The sequence below is a fragment of the Cydia pomonella genome, chromosome 3 (genome assembly GCF_033807575.1).
Source record: "Cydia pomonella isolate Wapato2018A chromosome 3, ilCydPomo1, whole genome shotgun sequence".
Lineage (NCBI taxonomy): Eukaryota > Metazoa > Arthropoda > Insecta > Lepidoptera > Tortricidae > Cydia > Cydia pomonella.
This window is the reverse complement of record NC_084705.1, coordinates 29564573-29583672: the sequence shown is the minus strand read 5'-3', so window position 1 is coordinate 29583672 and position 19100 is coordinate 29564573. Positions and strand designations below refer to the sequence as shown.

At 38.4% G+C, this 19100-nt stretch overlaps 1 protein-coding gene across 1 annotated transcript in view; it reads right to left on the bottom strand.

Moving 5' to 3' along the window:
- Positions 1-7663: 7663 nt before the first annotated feature.
- LOC133516499 (histone-lysine N-methyltransferase SETMAR-like) overlaps positions 7664-19100 on the bottom strand; it is a 111749-nt gene continuing 100312 nt past the window's right edge. Inside the window, exon 2 of the mRNA XM_061849487.1 lies at positions 7664-7792. The gene's annotated coding sequence lies outside the window, so the exon portion shown is untranslated. The remainder of the gene's footprint in view (positions 7793-19100) is intronic.

Genomic DNA, 19100 nt, shown 5'->3' with positions numbered 1-19100 from the left:
GATGTTAAGATTTCTATCCCATATTATGCAGCCATTTTTTGAACCTGGTGGCCTAGCGGCAAGAGCGTGCGACTTGCAATACGGAGGTCGCGGGTTCAAACCCCGGCTCATACCAATGAGTTTTTCGGAACTTATGTACGAAATATCATTTTATATTCACCAGTCGCTTTTCGGTGAAGGAAAACATCGTGAGGAAACCGGACTAATCCCAATAAGGACTAGTTTACCCTCTGGGTTTAAAGGTCAGATGGCAGTCGCTTTCGTAAAAACTAGTGCCTACGTCAATTCTCGGGATTAGTTGCCAAGCGGACCCCAGGCTCCCATGAGCCGTGGCAAAATGCCGGGACAACGCGAGGAAAGATTATGCAGCCATTTTGAAACCAGTTGGATTTTGGATTTATTGAATGAGTAAACGATTGAATTAGTTTTTAATGGCTGTATATTTTTGAACATGCATATCGACACGTATACATATATGCGAATCTCCATGAAAGAAGACTTTTATTATGGCTTCAAAGTCGGTGCAGTTATCTTGGTGCGACTATAAACGTATACCTTCTGTAAGAAATGGGAACAGGAATGTATGGAGGCCGCTAGAGGGTGTTAAACTGTTATTGCTTTGGGACATTGTAATGGGAAAAATAAATAGGTTTCGTAACTTTACCCAATTTTGCACAACTACTATGGTCTATAAAGAAAGTAATAAATTTATATATATAGGTAGTAGATAGTTTTCATAATACCAAAGAGAATTTGAAATATAGGTGTATTGTCAAAGAATACTTTGTAGCGACGTAAATTTACTGCCATCTTTCGACACATAATTAAAACTTGCATTGCATTGTTCGAATCGAGCCGTAATATGTTTTGTTTTAGTTATTTGATTGTAGTTTTATTTTTAATGTCATAAAAGACGTGCAAGTAAGAAAAGTATTTAAAAAAAACGTATGTTTCGGTCACCCTGTATAGTCATTTATTTGAGAACCGCAGTACCGGTGTAGTATTGTTTTTAGGGTTCCGCACCCAAAGGGTCAAACGGGACCCTATTACTGAGACTTCGCTGTCCGTCCGTCCGTCTGTCACCAGGCTGTATCTCATGAACCGTGATAGCTAGACAGTTGAAATTTTTCACAGATGATGTATTTCTGCTGCCGCTATAACAACAAATATTAAAAACAGAATAAAATAAATATTTAAGGGTGGCTCCCATACAACAAACATAATTTTTTTGCCGTTTTTATAAATGGTACGAAACCCTTCGTGTGCGAGTCCGACTCGCACTTGGCCGGTTTTTTTTTTAATATCTCCACAACCCATAACTTTGTTTGAAGAAAATATAAGGTAAAACAAATACCAAAGTAAACAAACAACAGTATCACGTACAACGTTTGTTTTGTCCCCAGAAATAAGGTGTCTTTGAAACAAAAACAATATTATATTTTATTTGGTTAATCCCACCTGATAAAACCGTATAAGGAAAACTGTCGGATTCAGTGCTGTATATATACAAGCTACCATCAAAAGTATTTTTATACACACTTTTATCGCCAACTGTATTTTTTCTTCTTTGCATGTCTATTAAGTATTCCTCGAGATTTACGAATGAGCCTAAACACAACTGTTAAGAGGGATGAATAGTTTTGCAATCCTAGAGAAATAACGTTATTTTTTTTTACGTTTAGAAAACATTTTACACGAACAAAATCTTCACAAATCACTTTGATTTTGATGTCGATCGCTTCAGCATAATACCTATAGTCTAGGTTTACAGCTTTCGCTTTATTAAAAAGTTTTGCAAATTTTGAAAAAAAAAAGGAAAACCTATAAACCTAGTTTTTTTATTGTGTCAATAACATATTAAAAAATCATGGAGAATGGAAAATATCGAGAAGTGGAAAAACGTTTATAATTTGATTGACATAAAAAAACTATAATGTGTTACAAACCTAATAAGGTACTAGTGCTCGACGCTGCACTAGTACTCGACATGGGCACTTTATGTCAAAGTGACAAGGATTAAGTTCGAATACAGAAAAATCTTCGTTGTTCAAATTTAACCTATATTTCCATGAAATAATGTGCCCATGTCGGTGACTAGTGCAGCGTCGAGCACTAGTACTTCTACCTTACACCTGTCTTACTCATCAATTTTACAATATGAATTGTAATGTAAGGTTTAAAGCAATAAAGATTTATTTATTTATGTTTTATAAAGGAATAAATTAATGAATGAACAGTACCTTAAAATAAATTATATTTTAGTATCTTTAAGCTTCTCTGATTCACGTCAAAAATCACAACTTAGTAGGATAATAAATCAGAACAGCAACTTAATTTAATTTAACGAATTCGCCGCATATTTCCCAGCTTCATTAGCGGTGACAATTAATTAGTAAGCTAGTTTATAGCCGAGGGACGCTGGTTCACTAGGAGCCATTTTTAAAAGTATTAAGTTACCGCCGATCCCTTCTTGTGTACCTTTATAAATAAATAAATATTATAGGGCATTATTACACCAAATGACTAAGTCCCACAGTAAGCTCAATAAGGCTTATGTTGAGGGTACTTAGACAACGATATATATAATAAAATATATAAATATTTACAAATACTGAAATACATAGAAAACACCCATGACTCAGGAAAAAATATCCGTGCTCATCAAACGAATAAATGCCCTTGCCAGGATTTGAACTCGGGACTATCGGCTTCATAGGCAGGGTCACTACCCACTAGGCCAGACCGGTCGTCACCTTGATGGCTGCGGCTGTGCGGGTGTGTTTTGATACTAAAAATGGTGTATTAAAAGAGGAATTTACTTTTTTACCTAAAATAGACTATAGAGGGCCTACCGCGAACACCAAAGTTGGCAAATGGCGGGCATTTTTCTTTGTCACTCTAATTACGCCTTAATTGGAGTAAAAGAGAAAGATGCTTGCTTGCAATTTGCGAACTTCGGAATTCGCGGTAGGCCCTCAGATGTGTAAGTTGCGGAAAGGTTCTAGAAAGATGGAAAAGTTTTCGGAAATTTCAAGAAAAATAAATTGAAAACAATGGATTTTTTTTATTTTCGAAATTAAACATTTTGATGATGATATGAGAAGTATCCGAATTTGTTTTCAATGTGAAAAATTTGTAAAACATTCCAACAGCAGATCAGCACGATTCTAGAGCATGCGACTTTCAATCCGAAGGTCGCGGGTTCAAATCCCGTCTCGTACAAATAAGTTTTTCGGAATTTATGTACGAAATAACATTTTGATATTTACCATTCGCTTTTCGCTGAAGTGACTAATCCCGATAAGGCCAAGTTGGTTGACATTCCAGTCAGATGGCAGTTGCTTTCGTAAAAACTAGTGTCTACGCCAATTCTTGGGATTAATTTGTCAAGCGGACCCCAGGCTTTCATGAGCCGTGGCAAAAATGCCGGGACAACGATTATCTCTGGCTAAATCTGCAGCTAGACGATTAGGCGTCCTTTCTAAAGTCAAACGGTACTTCACACCGGAGCAGCTTGTTCAGCAACATAGCTCAAGTCCGGTCGTGTATGGAGTATTGCAGCCACCTTTGGGATGGATCCGCCATGTATCAGCTAGCCGCCTTAGATTCTATAGATAAACGCGCTAGGAAGCTTATTGGAGATGCGAGATTGGTGGAGACTAGACTGCAGAGCCTAGAACACCGTAGAAAGGTAGCCGTTTTATCGGTATTTCGGGGAGTGTGCGATGGCATTACATAATCTAATCCCTCCATCTTCGTTCTGCCAGCGTGGGACTAGACTTGCGTCGTAAACCCTGCCATTGATTCGCACTAAACGCTACGCATTGACTTCTTGCAAATCTATTACCAGTCCACTATAACTTGGATCTTTTTAAATCAAGAGTGAATAGACATCTTTTAGGTAAGCATGTTCCATCCTAGACTGCATTGGCACTTACCATCAGGTGAGATTGTGGTAAATGCTTACCTCTGCCCAATAATATAAAAAAAAGATTCCGAACAGTATCTATTTGTATAGGTGAATTTCTTAGTGTGTGACTGAGATGATTTGAATAGGTGAGAGAGAGAGATGATTTGAATGTGTGAATGAGATGAATGAGTAGGGTTTTACACAAGACAGGAGAGTTACGGCCACTATTACTTACACCCTTTTTTAGGTACAATTAGTAATAGTCTATTATAGGTAAAACATTTATAACACAAACTAAATTTTTTCGTGAATAAAACAATATTTTTTTATTCTCAACAAACTAAGTTTGTTACATAGTAAGAAGAGAAACTTTACCGGTTACAATATTTAACAGTGCAGATCCTTTGACGGTACCAATTTGTCCAGTCTCTAGCCAGTTAATGGCAGTTAGAGCAGTTAAAAGTTTGCAGCCGGTGTGTCTGCTAGCTATGAGACGTGGATATAGTGATGTGCAAGGGAGTTATCAGAAAAATCTTTTTTATTTTGAAAATCAATCAATTTTTGGCTTATTTCGAATCAGAACCTTTAAGTCTACGGAAAGACTACCTCCTTATGTGTGTTCTACCGCTTGTACATTGGGCTGTGCTCTGAAGAATTGTTTGGCATGATGCCCATGGCCCCCATGGCTACTTTCTACCCGCCATCGACAGAGTGTTCATCCTCACACCCTAAAACCTAAATGGTCGCGCACTGTGCGGTTTAAGAGGAACTTACTCCCGCGGACGCTCCGGCTGTGGAATGAGCTACCTGCCGAGATTTTCCCGAGGGTCCACAGTATGAGGCTCTTCAAAAAAGGAGTGTACAGATTTTGAAAGGGTCGGCAACGCAAACGTAACACCTCTGGAGTTGCAGGCGTCCATAGGCTACGGTGACTGCTTACCATCAGGCGGGCCGTACGCTTGTTTGCCACTGTCGTGGTGTATAAAAAAAATAATCATGAAGAAAAAAGAAAAAAGGGGACTCTTTTTTTAATAAATGTTGGTTGTTAGTTTTGAGACCGACCAATATATGAATCTTATATAAGTCTCCCAGTCTTCCATATTAATTTAGTGCGATAGAGAGACAAATAGAGTTTCGTTGTCGCAGAGTAAACAATTTTCATCTCAGCTATACCCTCTTATTTTTTTTATTTATTTTTTTTATTTATTTATTTAGGTAAACAAACAGTCACTACAAGAAAGGCTTAAATATAAAGTATTTTAAACACTGTTTACAGTATGTGTGACCAACACCGTTCACCACTTATTAATTAGGTACAATTAGTTAGATTATTCGGAGATTTTATTTACAAGTTTTACAACACTGGAGCTTAAGGCTCCGGGAGGCATTGACATTGATAAATTCATGAAGAAGATTAAATAATCCTTAAAGCTTAACAGTTAACAGTGCATGCAGTGTTACTTTAATATTGAATAGTTAAAATTTTTTTTCGCTTTATATCAGTAGATGTTACATTTAGTTATTATCTCTAAGTACATCTATTACAAGTTTTTTATATACACCAGTACTGCAGCCAAAAATATCCACATGGTTAAAATGTGTGTTGTAAGTATGAACGAGCCTGCGAAGAGGAGCGCGCTCACCAGCGTGGGTGCGGCAGCGGCCGGTAACGAACAGCCGGTGCGGGCGCGTCTCTCGCTGTCTACTACGGTTGGGCACTTTATAACTCAGCTTATTATTAAGGGCAACGCAATCAAAGTGGTTATTGCAGAGGCCGTATAAAACCATTGCCTCCAGCAACATTCGCCTGGACCTTAAATCTAACAAATCATATTTTTTTTGTAACTGCTGGTAGGGTAATTTATTTTTGTAGCATCGAAAGTGCATAGTATTTAAGAATTTTTTTGGACTGTTTCGAGCGCCTCCGAGTGTTTAGTATAGTAGGGGTTCCAAATTGCGACAGCGTGTTCTAAATGGCAGCGAATTAAGGACTTGAATAATTGCAAATACGTATTCGGTCGACGAAATTCCGTACTAGACCGCATAACAAAACCGTACATCTTGAATGCTTTACCTATTATACTATTTATGTGTAAGTCAAGGTGCAGCTTTGAGTCAAGTGTGATTCCAAGGTCCCTTATAGTTTCAACTATTGCAAGTTTTGCGTCACATAAAATATAAGAGCTATTAATATATAATCGTTTTTTGGTAAATTTAATAAGTTTGCATTTATCGCATATTTATTTTGGCGCAAAACCTTTCGCTTTCATTCTTAAAATCGTTTTTTAGAGGAACATTTCCATAAAGTTTTTGTCAGATTAACCAGTTTAGAACAATATAAATCGGTTTCTTCCTATGTCGGTGTTTTTGTTTACGTGGCACACCAACAGGCCGGCAGGCCGTCTCGACGCTCGTCGAATAAACCGATTTATTTAGGTAACAATAAAGTTCTTAAAACGGTCTCGTTCTTATAAAAGTTCGGAGTAAAACCGAAATAAACCTGTATTTACCGCTATTTTAAAACCGGTTCTGAGCCTTGATTATGGCGTGCATTTCCGTCGAATATTTTGCGGAAGCTTCCAGAAGTTGGGCAATAAGCCGCACATAACGGCAGGTAGTTGCGACAGAACGGTGTCCTAGTTGCTCGTAAATTTAAACTTGATGAGGATTACGTTAGTAGTTTACCTACGTAAGTTTTGGACGAAGGGGTCCGTTGTCAGTAGCATCGGTGGGTGTGGCTGTCCGAGTTGGTAAATTTGAGTCTCAACATAATTATATCGTAAATATTTTTCAGCAAGTATAAACACTTCAACTATACAAATGGCCCAATTCTAACTTTAAGTTACGTCAAATATTAGGTCTATATACGTTTCTTCAAACAAAAACGTCACTTTTGATACTGTTCAGAACCTCTAGTGTAAACTTATTCGATTTCGTAACGTGACGTACGCGTTTGCGTTAAGTCTCATAAGGTATGGGATTTTGAGTTTCCAAAACGTCCCGTTTGGCGCGCTGTTTCCAAATCTCGTACAAAATGACACTTAACGCGTACGTCACGTTTCGCTATCGAATAAATTTACACTAGGGGTACAGATCTATATCGTATCTAGACCTAACATTTCACGTATCTTAAAGTTCGAATCGGCCGTTAATCAGTGTGGTGTCCAAATAAATATAACAGAATGCGCTGCTGTTCAGCTATCATGGCGCGGGTGATGTTTCAAGTGCACTTTGTGATACAATAACAAATTGTTTTAATTATAATTAACCCAAAATTAGATTAATGAATTAAAATGTGAACATAACAAGCCGCGATGAGGTAAAACTGTAAGTAAAATAGATTATGCAATTATTCCCAATAATATGTGTTGCTAACTCAACTTCTTGCTAATATAAAACTTTTCATAATGCAGTAACTAAACGCAGTCGTGGGGCTCGGTTAGTTTTCGGAGGGTTTTTAGGGTTCCGTAGCCAAATGGCAAAAAACGGAACCCTTATAGATTCGTCATGTCCGTCTGTCTGTCCGATTATGTCACAGCCACTTTTTTCCGAAACTATAAGAGCTATACTGTTCAAACTTGGTAAGTAGATGTATTCTATGAACCGCATTAAGATTTTTACACAAAAATAGAAAAAAAGCACAAAATTTTGGGGGTTCCCCATACTTAGATCTGAAATTCAAAAAAAAAATTTAGGTTCCTAATATCATTTTTTTCTAAACTGAATAGTTTGCGCGAGAGACACTTCCAAAGTGAAAAAATGTGTGTCCCCCCCACCCCCCTGTAACTTCTAAAATAACAGAATGAAAAATCTACAAAAAATATATGATATACATTACCATGCAAACTTCCACCGAAAATTGGTTTGAACGAGATCTAGTACCTAAGTAGTTTTTTTTAATACGTCATAAATGGTACGGAACCCTTCATGGGCGAGTCCGACTCGCACTTGGCCGCTTTTATATTTTGTATCGCGGCCAATCAGAGGCACCTAAATTTAAACCAAGCTTTTAAATTGCAATGTACCTAAGTATGTACGGGTCAAATCTTGCAAGTTAAAGACCCACGGTTCCCGATATTACTGTTCAATTTTGCAAATCACTCTTTTCAGCCTCCATACTAACCACCGCTTTCTACTTTTAACCGTTTTGGCAAGAACCCTCGTACACCAGTACCTTTATGAAGATTTAGTTTACGTAAGATTAAGTAAAATTTACTACAAATTGACGCTTTTATTTGAGTCGTCGTTACGGTGGATACAGAATGCGTGCTGTTTGCAAAAAGAAGATATTGCGAGCGATGTCGGCATGTTTGCAAACAGAGCCGGCACAGTGATTGTAACACGTAATATCAACTAGTGTATTTCTATTGAAACAAAGATAAAGTACAAAACAATTAAAACATGTGAAATACAAGATATGAGTGACTTTTAATTGATTTACTTTGTCACCACATGCCTCATTAACAGCAATAAAAATACTCCCATGAAAAGTGACCCAATTTATTATGATTCTTATAATATTTCATTTCAGTTTACGTAAACCGATTACCTACCATGCATTTATAAATATCAGAAACATTTTTTTCGTAAAAACATCTGACCCGTGAAGATTGAAGGAAAGAAACTCGGCGAGACTAATTTATCTAAGAAACCTAACATCTATACTTTATAATCTTTAGATACTTAAAATAAATACGCAGCTTAGTAGAAAAACATCTTCTTTTTCTTAAGGGTCAGGTTCATTACACATAAATTTGAAAGGAGTTTTCAAAAAGATTAGGCTAAGGGGCTGTATAGTCCTAAATTTAATGTTTCAGGATTACGCGGCTTAACTGATCTTCAGGCCTTTAATGGAGAAGTTGAGAGGTCCCATAAAGATGAGCTTAGAGACGAGTATACAAGTAAGACTGTTCAGTCAGGCTGGTTTTAGTATAGCGCTGACCGGTGCGGAGCGATCCCCGCAGATGATCAGTACCGACCGTCGGCGTGCGTAGCTCTCAACTCGATATTAAAAAGCGTTCTGAAGGCACAGGCGCGCTCTACATCAGCGCCAGTCGTTCTCAGCCTGATACTAACGCCCACTGTCCGCGCGGACGGTCATCTGCGGGGACCCGTCAGCTTTACTCTAAAACGCATCCTGAACTTCATATACATATTGGTTCGTGTGGAGCAATCCGCAACGATGCTCAGCGCGACACTCCTACCAGCCTCCATATCAATAATAGCGGATGAAACAACGCGCCAGAACTATCTACTACACTGGAATACTTTTCCAAATAAAGACAAATCTATACAGTTCGCTGTCCAAAGCATCTACTCTGATCCTTCGCATATCTCAACAAACTGCCTTTCCTGAAGATTATGAATTACTCAAATCAGGAAAGGAATTACCAAAACGAAGCATCCGGCTCGATGGACCATATGTTGGTCCAGCTACTGGAGAGAAATAAGCGGACCGTATAACTTATGTTAAAATATATTAAAACTATAAATCGACCGTTACAATAAAACAGAGCGCGGCGCGTACAGCATATCGCGAGCGGGACCGACGCCAGCCGTCGTGTTTCGTGTGTCGCGGTTGGTGGGAGAATGTCGCGCGCGGTGCGCGGTGCGCGGGGCGCGGGCGCGGGCGCGGCGGCCGGTGGACGACCGGTTCTGCTCCGTGCGTCCAGCAGGGCCTAAGATGCGTTGGTGCTATTACCACCATTGGTATCTATTTTTATTAAGCTGTTAGAGAAATTATGTAGATACTATTGACGCGTAGTTTGATCCGCTACTTCTGATGTTGATTGTTCAAAATTTCAAATCCATAATTCCATAGTGTAAGGACTTGATTATTGAAACAACGACATATTGGAAGTGTCTTTTATTTGTAAAGCGCTGTCTCACTCTTACCTTACTGTTTATACATATCTCTATTCTTGTTACTCTAACGGTGTTATTAAATATCGAATGAGACTACTATGGTTCGACCTAATAATCGACTTTGCCCTTACAATAGTAATTTACATTATGGTCAGCCAGGTTAGGTGCAGCTCAAATTTTTGCCTCGGATTGGGCTAAAGCAAGTAGAACTGATAGTCGCGGGATCAAAAAAGGTCTCGTGTGTTGTTTTATTAGTTTTACAAGAAGGTTTCGACTACGAAACATAAAAAAGCCCCCAATATGGAAACCAAGTGAACGGGCGAATTTATCAAACTGCAGGAAACCATTTTATACCAAACTCACTTGTAATACTTGACTTATCTTTAATATTTACTCGTCTCTGAAATAATTTAAGAAAGTTTGACGGATTCTCGGTACCTGTTATTAACTTAAGATTTTCTAGTGACATTTACTGGTTTAAGTTAAGTATATAAAAATCTGTAAGTAATGAAAAATAAGATAATGAAGGACTTATGTAATGCCTATTTATATGGATCGTTTTGGTATTTAGGCATCATTATAAATTTTACATTATAAGAACTATACACATCATCTTCCTCGCCTTATCCGAGCGTTGTCACGGCTCATGGGAGCCTGGCGTCCGCTTGGCAAATAATCCCAAGAATTAGCGTGGGCAATTGTTTTTAGGAAAGCAACTCCCATCTGACCTTTCAAACCAGAGGGGAAACTAGGCCTTATTTGGATTAGTCCGGTTTCATCACGATGTTTTCCTTCACCGAAAAGTCTTGTCCTTCCTTGCGTTGTCCCGGCATTTTGCCACGGCTCATGGGAGCCTGGCGTCCGCTTAGCAACTAATCCCAAGAATTGGCGTGAGCATTTGGTTATACGAAAGCAACTCCCATCTGACCTTTCAAACCAGAGGGGAAACTAGGCCTTATTCGTATTAGTCCCGTTTCCTCACGATGTTTTCCTTCACCGAAAAGTGACTGTGTTAAATATCAGATGATATTTCGTTCATAAGTTCCGAAAAACTCATTGGTACGAGCCGGGGTTTAAACTCGCACGCTCTGACCGCTAGGCTACCAACGCTACTAATAATTACTTGCAAAGGCTCAATTAACAGTTTGAATACGTGGCCCTAGTGAAAAAGGGTACAAGTCTCTGGCAGCGCAGGTGTAAAGGGGTGTAAGTTCCACGTAACACTTATGCCCTTATACACCCAAACTGCCAGAGACTTGTACCCTTTTTCACTAGGGCCACATTATAATATTGATGACGCGAGGAATATTGAAGGACTTGCGAAAAAGCGCAGTCCAAGAAGTACAGAGGGACTATGGCTATGAGAAAACTGAAAATGAGAATAAAACAAAAAGGATGTTAATTGTGGCGCCGACCGTACCTGCGGTGGCATCATGGTTCCATTTATATCACTTGTCACTATGTCCGTCACTTTCGCACTTACATACTTGTTAGAACGTGACAGGCATGGTGACAAATGATAAAGAGCCGACCATCATAGCCCTACAGAATATAAATTCCGATTTTGTTAACGGCGGCCGCCGTATTTAATGTTTGATTCGTGTTCTTCTGTCTCCTTACTCCTTCACACTCACGTTTATCACTCTCGTCAATTATAATTTACTTTCATCGTATTACTTTATTCATGTAGGTAAGGAAAAACGTATATTGATTTTTTCACTTCATTGACGTTGTCTAATTTTTTTTTCTTCGTCCATTTGGACAGGCTTAAGCTCTAAGCCATACTGCCTTTGACGTTGTCTAAGCATTGACATGTATTTAAAATTTTAGCTTCTTTATTTTGCGTTTAAGTAGGTCGGCAAAAAGGCGGGTGATATGAGAATAAAAATGAGGTTGAATAGAGTAGATAGTATGCAAGAAGAGCGAGCGAGATGGATGAATATGAATGTATGAAAAGGGGCGCGAACAGATATGGCTGAACCACTGTTTTAACAGAACACTTTCATCCACTTACGTCCTAAATCGAACGTCCTAAATTATCCTAAAGGGTCCCAATGAAGACTGTCCATAAACAAAGCCCTCAAAGGAAACTATCTTACATACTACCTCTTTAAAAACCGATTCAAATGGCGACTCATATGCTTCAGTGGAGAAGGGTCCTTACTTACTTAACTGAATTACACATGATTGCATTTGAGAGGGTCCTTAATAGTCTTAAAGCCTTTTTACACTATCCGAGACGTGTTTGGAGTCGGAGGGATTTAGTTAGATCTTGTTTTGCATCTTGAGTTCGATTTTACTTAATTGAACAATTTGCTTTGGTTTTGATTTTTTTTTAATACCACGACGGTGGCAAACAAGCATACGGCCCGCCTGATGGTAAGCAGTCACCGTAGCCTATGGACGCCTGCAACACCAGAGGCATTACATGCGCGTTGCCGACCCTACCGATCTGGTGTTGACACGACCTTGATTGACGCGCATCTTACGTACAAATTTTACTTCATTTCGCATATATTTAGAGGAGAACGGCCGGCCACGCGAAAGCATTCATTGGCCAAGTTGAAAGTTGAAATAGAGACGCGTCGCTCGCGCTTTACGCTCGCGTTATCAATTATTTAGGGTTATATTATTTTTTTATTATTATTATTTTCGGTGAAGGTCAGAAATGAACACATATGTGGCCCCTATAGGGGCCGTGCGCGTTGGAGGGTCTGCCATCTTGTGGCCTGAATCGGAACAATAAACATGTACATTTACACGTCACGTATTTTCTTGTGCATAGTAGATTCTGCCATCTTGTGGGCTACATCGGAACAATAAACATCACATTTACGCCTCGCGCCAAATATCTGACGGCTCCTGTGCTGCCTCCTACAGTTCATGCACGCTCCCTATCCTTGAAAAGCTAAAGGAATGTCGCCTGCGGTGGTACGGACATGTCATGCGCAGAGAGACGAGTATGTAGTTAAGAAAGCACTATGCCTACCAGAAAAAGAAAGAGGTAGAGTCGGCCCCCAACGTCAAGGTGAACCAGTATGACCAGCCTGTTTTTTTTTTCTCTTATACTACGTCGGTGGCAAACAAGCATACGGTCCCGCCTGATGGTAAGCAGTCTCCGTAGCCTAGTACGCCTGCAACTCCAGAGGAGTTACATGCGCGTTGCCGATCCTAACAATCCTCCCTCCCCTCGTTGAGCTCTGGCAACCTTACTCACCGGCAGGAACACAACACTATGAGTAGGGTCTATTATTTGGCTGCGGTTTTATGTAAGGTGGAGGTACTTCCCCAGTTGGGCTCTGGTCTAGATCTGGAATGACATCCGCTGTGCTGTGCCCTACCACACAAAGCGAGATAACATTCACAATGCCCATACCTCTCTTGTGGACCTAGTTTAAGGACGTACCCGGGTCCACCCGGGTACTGTTAAAGAAGGGGAAGCTTCCTGATCCGACAAACGAATAAAGAGAGCCGACTCCACCTACAGTAGAGAAGAAGAAGAAATTTATTTTCGGTGAAGGAAAACATCGTGAGGGAACCTGCATACAATTAAAATTTGTATGTGGAGTCCCCAATTCGCATTGAGCTAGCGTGGGGATAGCAAGACCCTCTCGCGCATGAGAGGTGGCCTGTGCAACAGTGGGACGTATATAGGCTGAATTACTATATTATATTATTTTGTGATTCGATGTCGTGTCGAGTCGTGTAAAAGGGATCGTTCGTCGTCGGACGGGTTATATGACTCGCGTTCCGTTTGATGGAATATTTATGTTAAAATTTCCGGATGCTAGGACAGACAAGACGGCAATGTGGGGTTGAATGATGCTCAGCGGAGTATGTATGCATAAAATACAGGGTATTTTGTCTCAGGGATCTACTTGTACTAGTACAGTCAGCATCAAAAGTAGCGGATGAAACAACGCGCCAAAAGTATCTGATATTCCGAATAAATTTTCTAAATGTAGGTAAATCTGTAAATTTCACATCCAGAAGTATATATTTAAGAGCCTAAATTGTTCTACATATAGAACAATCACTTTTTGTTAATCTGTTCCAGAATGGTAGAAACTTTTGAAGCGTTGTTTGATCCGCTACTTTTGATGCTGACTGTACCATCCATGGCATCGTGAGCATTTTTGGTTTGGTCGATTAGATTTCATAGTTTTCCATGGGAACTTATATTGTCTTCGATTTAAGGATTGTTTTCATTGAAAAAGTTAGTTAGGTAAAAAATACATATATAAAAGTTTTACGTCTATTATAGTTTTGAAATTCCTAAAGGTGATTTTTTTCTTGCTCATCTTGTACAATATGTCCATTTATTAATTATACTATGTTCTTCGTCGGGCTTCAAAATATCTCTATGCCAAATTTCATCTAAATCGGTTCAGCGGCTTAAGCGTGACGATGTAACAGACGGACAGACAGACGGAGCTACTTTCGCATTTATAATTTTATAAATATAGGGAATACGAGGATTACGGTAGGTTGAAATCTTAAAAAAATATTTTTTGTGTTTGTATCGTGAAATCAGCGATCTCACACAAAAATTTTGCCACATGCTTCGCCGAAATAAATCTAACCAGTGTGAAGTTAGCGGCCAAATGTTGGCGCCAACTTTTTTTTTTATATTACGTCGGTGGCAAACAAGCGTAAGGCCCGTGGAAAGCGGTTACTGTAGCCTATGGACACCTGCAACTCCAGAGGAGTTACATGCGCGTTGCCCACCCAACACCCAGCACCCTCGTTGAGTTCTCTGGCAACCTTACTCACCGACAGGAACACAACACTATGAGTAGGGTCTAGTGTTATTTGGCTGCAAAATCACAGTAAACTAGCTATTATTCATACTAAACTAACTAGTATTTAACTTCACAGTAAAATTAACCTACCAAATTAAGAAGACCGCAAAATTTGCGTCATCGTTTGGCCGCCAAGTTTGGCCACTAAAATCACACCGGTATACATAAAACGGCTGTTTTATACACGGTGCCCTATAAAAAAGTTATAAAAAGTATCACCTCCATATTCTCCTTGCAAAGTATCAGTAGACAACAAAATCACCCTGTGTACCAAAGTCTATTATAATAATTATGAATAAAACAATGTACTCGTAACCGTAAACTTTCCAGTCCAACGAAAATCAAGGACGAAAATAAAACAAAATGTCAAAATTTCAAACATCAAAGCAACGTTAATTACCTTAAACAGATATAAAGCACAACGTAGCTAAATAAATTAGCAACACAAATAAAACTCGAACAATTCGGTGCCTTCCTGAATTCATAAAATCAGAGTTGCTAAGACGCGGTGAATTTTGATATATTGTTTTAAGAGTTTGTTATGATACGATCTTGACAAGACTCGCGGTGCATCCTTGCGCACGGTGTTTTTATTGGATTCCGCTTACTTTGGCCACAGATCAGATATATATATTATGGCCACCCCATGCATTAAAATGCGACCGCCTAAAAGCGTTCCGTTACTAGATGGCATCACTGAAAATGCGCTGTTGCCTATTATGGAGACGAGATGGCGTTAAGTGTCACATCCAGATCATAAAACTTCTTAGAAAATATCATCAATATCATATAATATTATTACTCCTAGCGACATCTATACATCTTCATTGAAAGTTATTTAGACATGTCATTGTTAACGATTACAAATAATCAACAGATGCCACTTATATAATTACTCCATGCTTTGGCGTATGGCTGTAGTATATATATTCTGGAATAATTTTTACACAAAAGAAACAAAGGCTTTGTTTAACAGACCCTAATCTGTTAAACAAAGCCTTTGTTTCTTTTGTGCAGCGGTTACTACATTTTACCGTCCTGTTTTTATGGTCCAAAGTCATGTAACAGCTCATTCTGTTATCTGACAGGCCACAAAAAGGCGACCGATCGTCCTACATTACCCAAACTCGTTATCGCAGAATGAATATCTCAGAACACACATTTGAAGTCTGAAGAATTTGCGGCTACGGCCTCTCCATAAAAGGAATAAAAGCTTTTGTTTAACAGATTTGGGTCTGAGGTATAATAGAACATTACTACGGAGGCCAGGACAAAAGGGGTTGCAACCCAATATTTCCAGCCGAGGTATGTAATAGTGCTTTTCTCAAACATGCAATGAAATAAACAACAAAAAAAAAACAAAGTTTTATTTTTAAAGAAATTATAAGTAAACAAGACAAATACTAAAACTAACGTGTGTATATTACTATTTCGCTATATTTTAACTCGGTTTTAATAGAAAACAGATACTTCATACATTTGTATTTATTATCATGTTACTTCAAAAAAGTACGAAATCACGTTTCTGAACGAACCTTTAAAATTGACACTTGTCAATGTTGTAAAAAAAATTAATACGCATAGTGGCAGAATGTCATGATGCCTGTGCCACAAATGTATGTGGAATGGAAATTAAACAAGAGGACTTTGCCGGAAAAAACGAAACGTCATTCTTCGCAGCCTATTATAAGGAACATAATATCAATATTTCATTGCATGTTTAAGAAAAAATCATTTGAAAAAATCATTATCTAAATACATTTAAAGAAGCGTTTCTGCGCTCACCGTCCCTATCTTTTTTTTCTTAGACCATTATAGTATCCCACTGCTGGGCAAAGGCTTCTCTTGATCTCCACAACTCCCGTTGTTGTGCTTTTTCCGGCTAATTACTGATGAAGGTTTCTAAGTTATCTCGTCATCTTAGTCTGCGGCATCCAATTAGTGGACTGACCACCTATCTGGAGGCGTGCGGCAGTCGTAACCCAGACCCTATTAATTAAAATGTCATATCAAAACCTCAACAGAAACTTAAATCAGAATATCGCTCTAGAGCAATTTTACTAGATTTAATCTAATCTTACTGTCTTTGGGAAGTTCTTAATGTAATGATGACGTAAAGGAACATGAAAGTACGAATCTGTAAGTTAATTATGTCATTATTGTTTTTACTTTGGCTTAAAGCGTCGACGGATCCAAACGGGAACGGAAAGTGAAATACTTATTCGCAATTCTATGAAACATTTGAAGAAGGAAGAATAGCTTTGCGATCCTAGCGAAATAACGGTATTTTTTCTATGAAATTCCATTTCGGGAGAAAACGGTTTCCACTAACTAAATCGTAACAAATCACCTTGATTTTTATGTCGACCGCTTCGGAATAATATTTTCTAGATTTATAGGTATCGCTTTTTTTCTTTTTTTAATTGTTTGTTTTGCAAATTTTGTAAAAAATTTAAAACCTATAAAACGAATTATTCACTGTGTCAATAACATACTAAAAAACATCGATTTTTGATGTTGGCGGTAGGCCCTCTCATACCATAATCTACCTCTCTACCGCTCTTATGTACTCGTGCGAAAGAGTTAATTTTTCAACTCGATACCTCCATGCGTTCCCAAGATAAAGGATCTTGGCAGACAGACAGACAGACAGACGGACGTACGGATAACAAAGTGTTCCTCCGTTTCTCCCTTATGTTTCGTTTTTCCTTTTGAGGTAGGTACAGAACCCTAAAAACGTTGTTTATTTTTATTATATTGAATATCATTTTTATTATATTGAGTCATAAGGGAAATTTATATTTGAAATTGAATTGCATATTATTTCAATTGTTTTTTTATTTGTTTTTTGGTTCGATTATAATCCAGTTTGATATTTGACACACGCTCCCCTCGGCATATCTCGCATTCATCCCTCGATGTCACGGGCAATATCATTCCAAAACGGAGTTTGAAAAATTCTTATTAAACTTCGAGCCACTTCCCTCCCATTAGCACATCAATCATTTTTAATATAGAAATTCCAACGCCCCCTTTTTAATTTAAATCTATACTTTATAATGAATTCGTTTGAATTGTTTGAATCTTTATCAATGTAAAATTATGCAATTTGCGAGAATATTTCTGGAGTGGAATATTTTCATCTAAATTGGTACCTTATGCTATCGTTCGTGTTTTATTGTTTTGAAATGAAATTGATTTTATTCACCGGGCCCTTGTCAGCGTGGGCGTGCCGTCCGCTTTGGAGCCACCGGGTCTTGTGCGCGACGACGGAAAGAGGCCCGACGGAACGACTCCTATTCCCTGGCGGATAGGACGGCCGCTTATTTGGGATGCCACTTGTGTGGATGCCTCTACTTCATCACGGCCGGGCGGTGCAATCAACCACATATTTGCGGCGTTTGCAGTTGAAACTTTGGGACCTTGGTGTCAGGATGCCCATAGTTTCTTTAAAGATATAAACAAAGATGCTCCTCGACACCACTAGAGACCCTAGGGCTGGCTCATTCCTTGGCCAAAGAACCGGTATTACCATTCAGGGGGTGGGGACTTTTTTTGTTAGTTTTAAGTTAGTTTTTATTTAATTGTAATTCTTTTAGATTTAAACACACTTTTGATGTATGTTGGATCTATTGTCTTTATTATTTTTGTTAATTAATATTTTTGCTAATTAAAATCAATAGAAACTTTGTATGGAATACTAGTATACTGGCGATAGGAATGAAATTTATTTTCAATTCTCCTAAGTAATGGGTATTTTTTCCTGAGCCGGGTGTTTTCTGCGTTTTTATGTATTTGTGTATTATCTAACGACCGAGCGAAGCGAAGCAAAGTTCTAACATTCAACTTGGATCTCATGGCAGGCTAGATGCACGTCTCGGCATTTTAATGTTATTTAACTGAGCTATCAGAGGATAGTTTGTTATGCAATAACTATATTAAACTTGTTCTAATTTAAATGAAATTTGGTATACGTATTGTTGAGGGCATTACATTTTATTCATTAAATTATTAGCAGGCTCAATCAAGGGATTATGGAGCTACAAGAGCCTAGAAGTCATGGTCATCTTGTTTACAAAAAAGTATGGTCGAGTTTGATATCAAATAAAAGTGCTCGGTTTATATATTTATAATATTGTTTTTAAATTTACCGTTTTAAAATAATTATAAAAACGAAATAAAATAAACATAATATTATCAATATGTACAAGAAATGGTACGGCTTACCACAAATACAATTTATTTTAATCTCTAATGGACTCAAATCTATCAGTTAAGGGCTCCACAGACCTTGCGATTTTCGATCCATTGCTGACTACGGATGGGTGTAACAAATTCAATCAAACTAGATCCATATAGTTTTTAGCTAACTGCGAGTTATGAGTTCGGGGCGAACTTCTAGTATTTATGAGGAGTGTCTTTTCAAAAGTGCTTATTTTTGTATAATTTTCATAGAGAAATAAACCCTCTTGAAAAGTCACAAGATACTGGGTGTTTATTTAGTCACCTGCAATAATTTACGG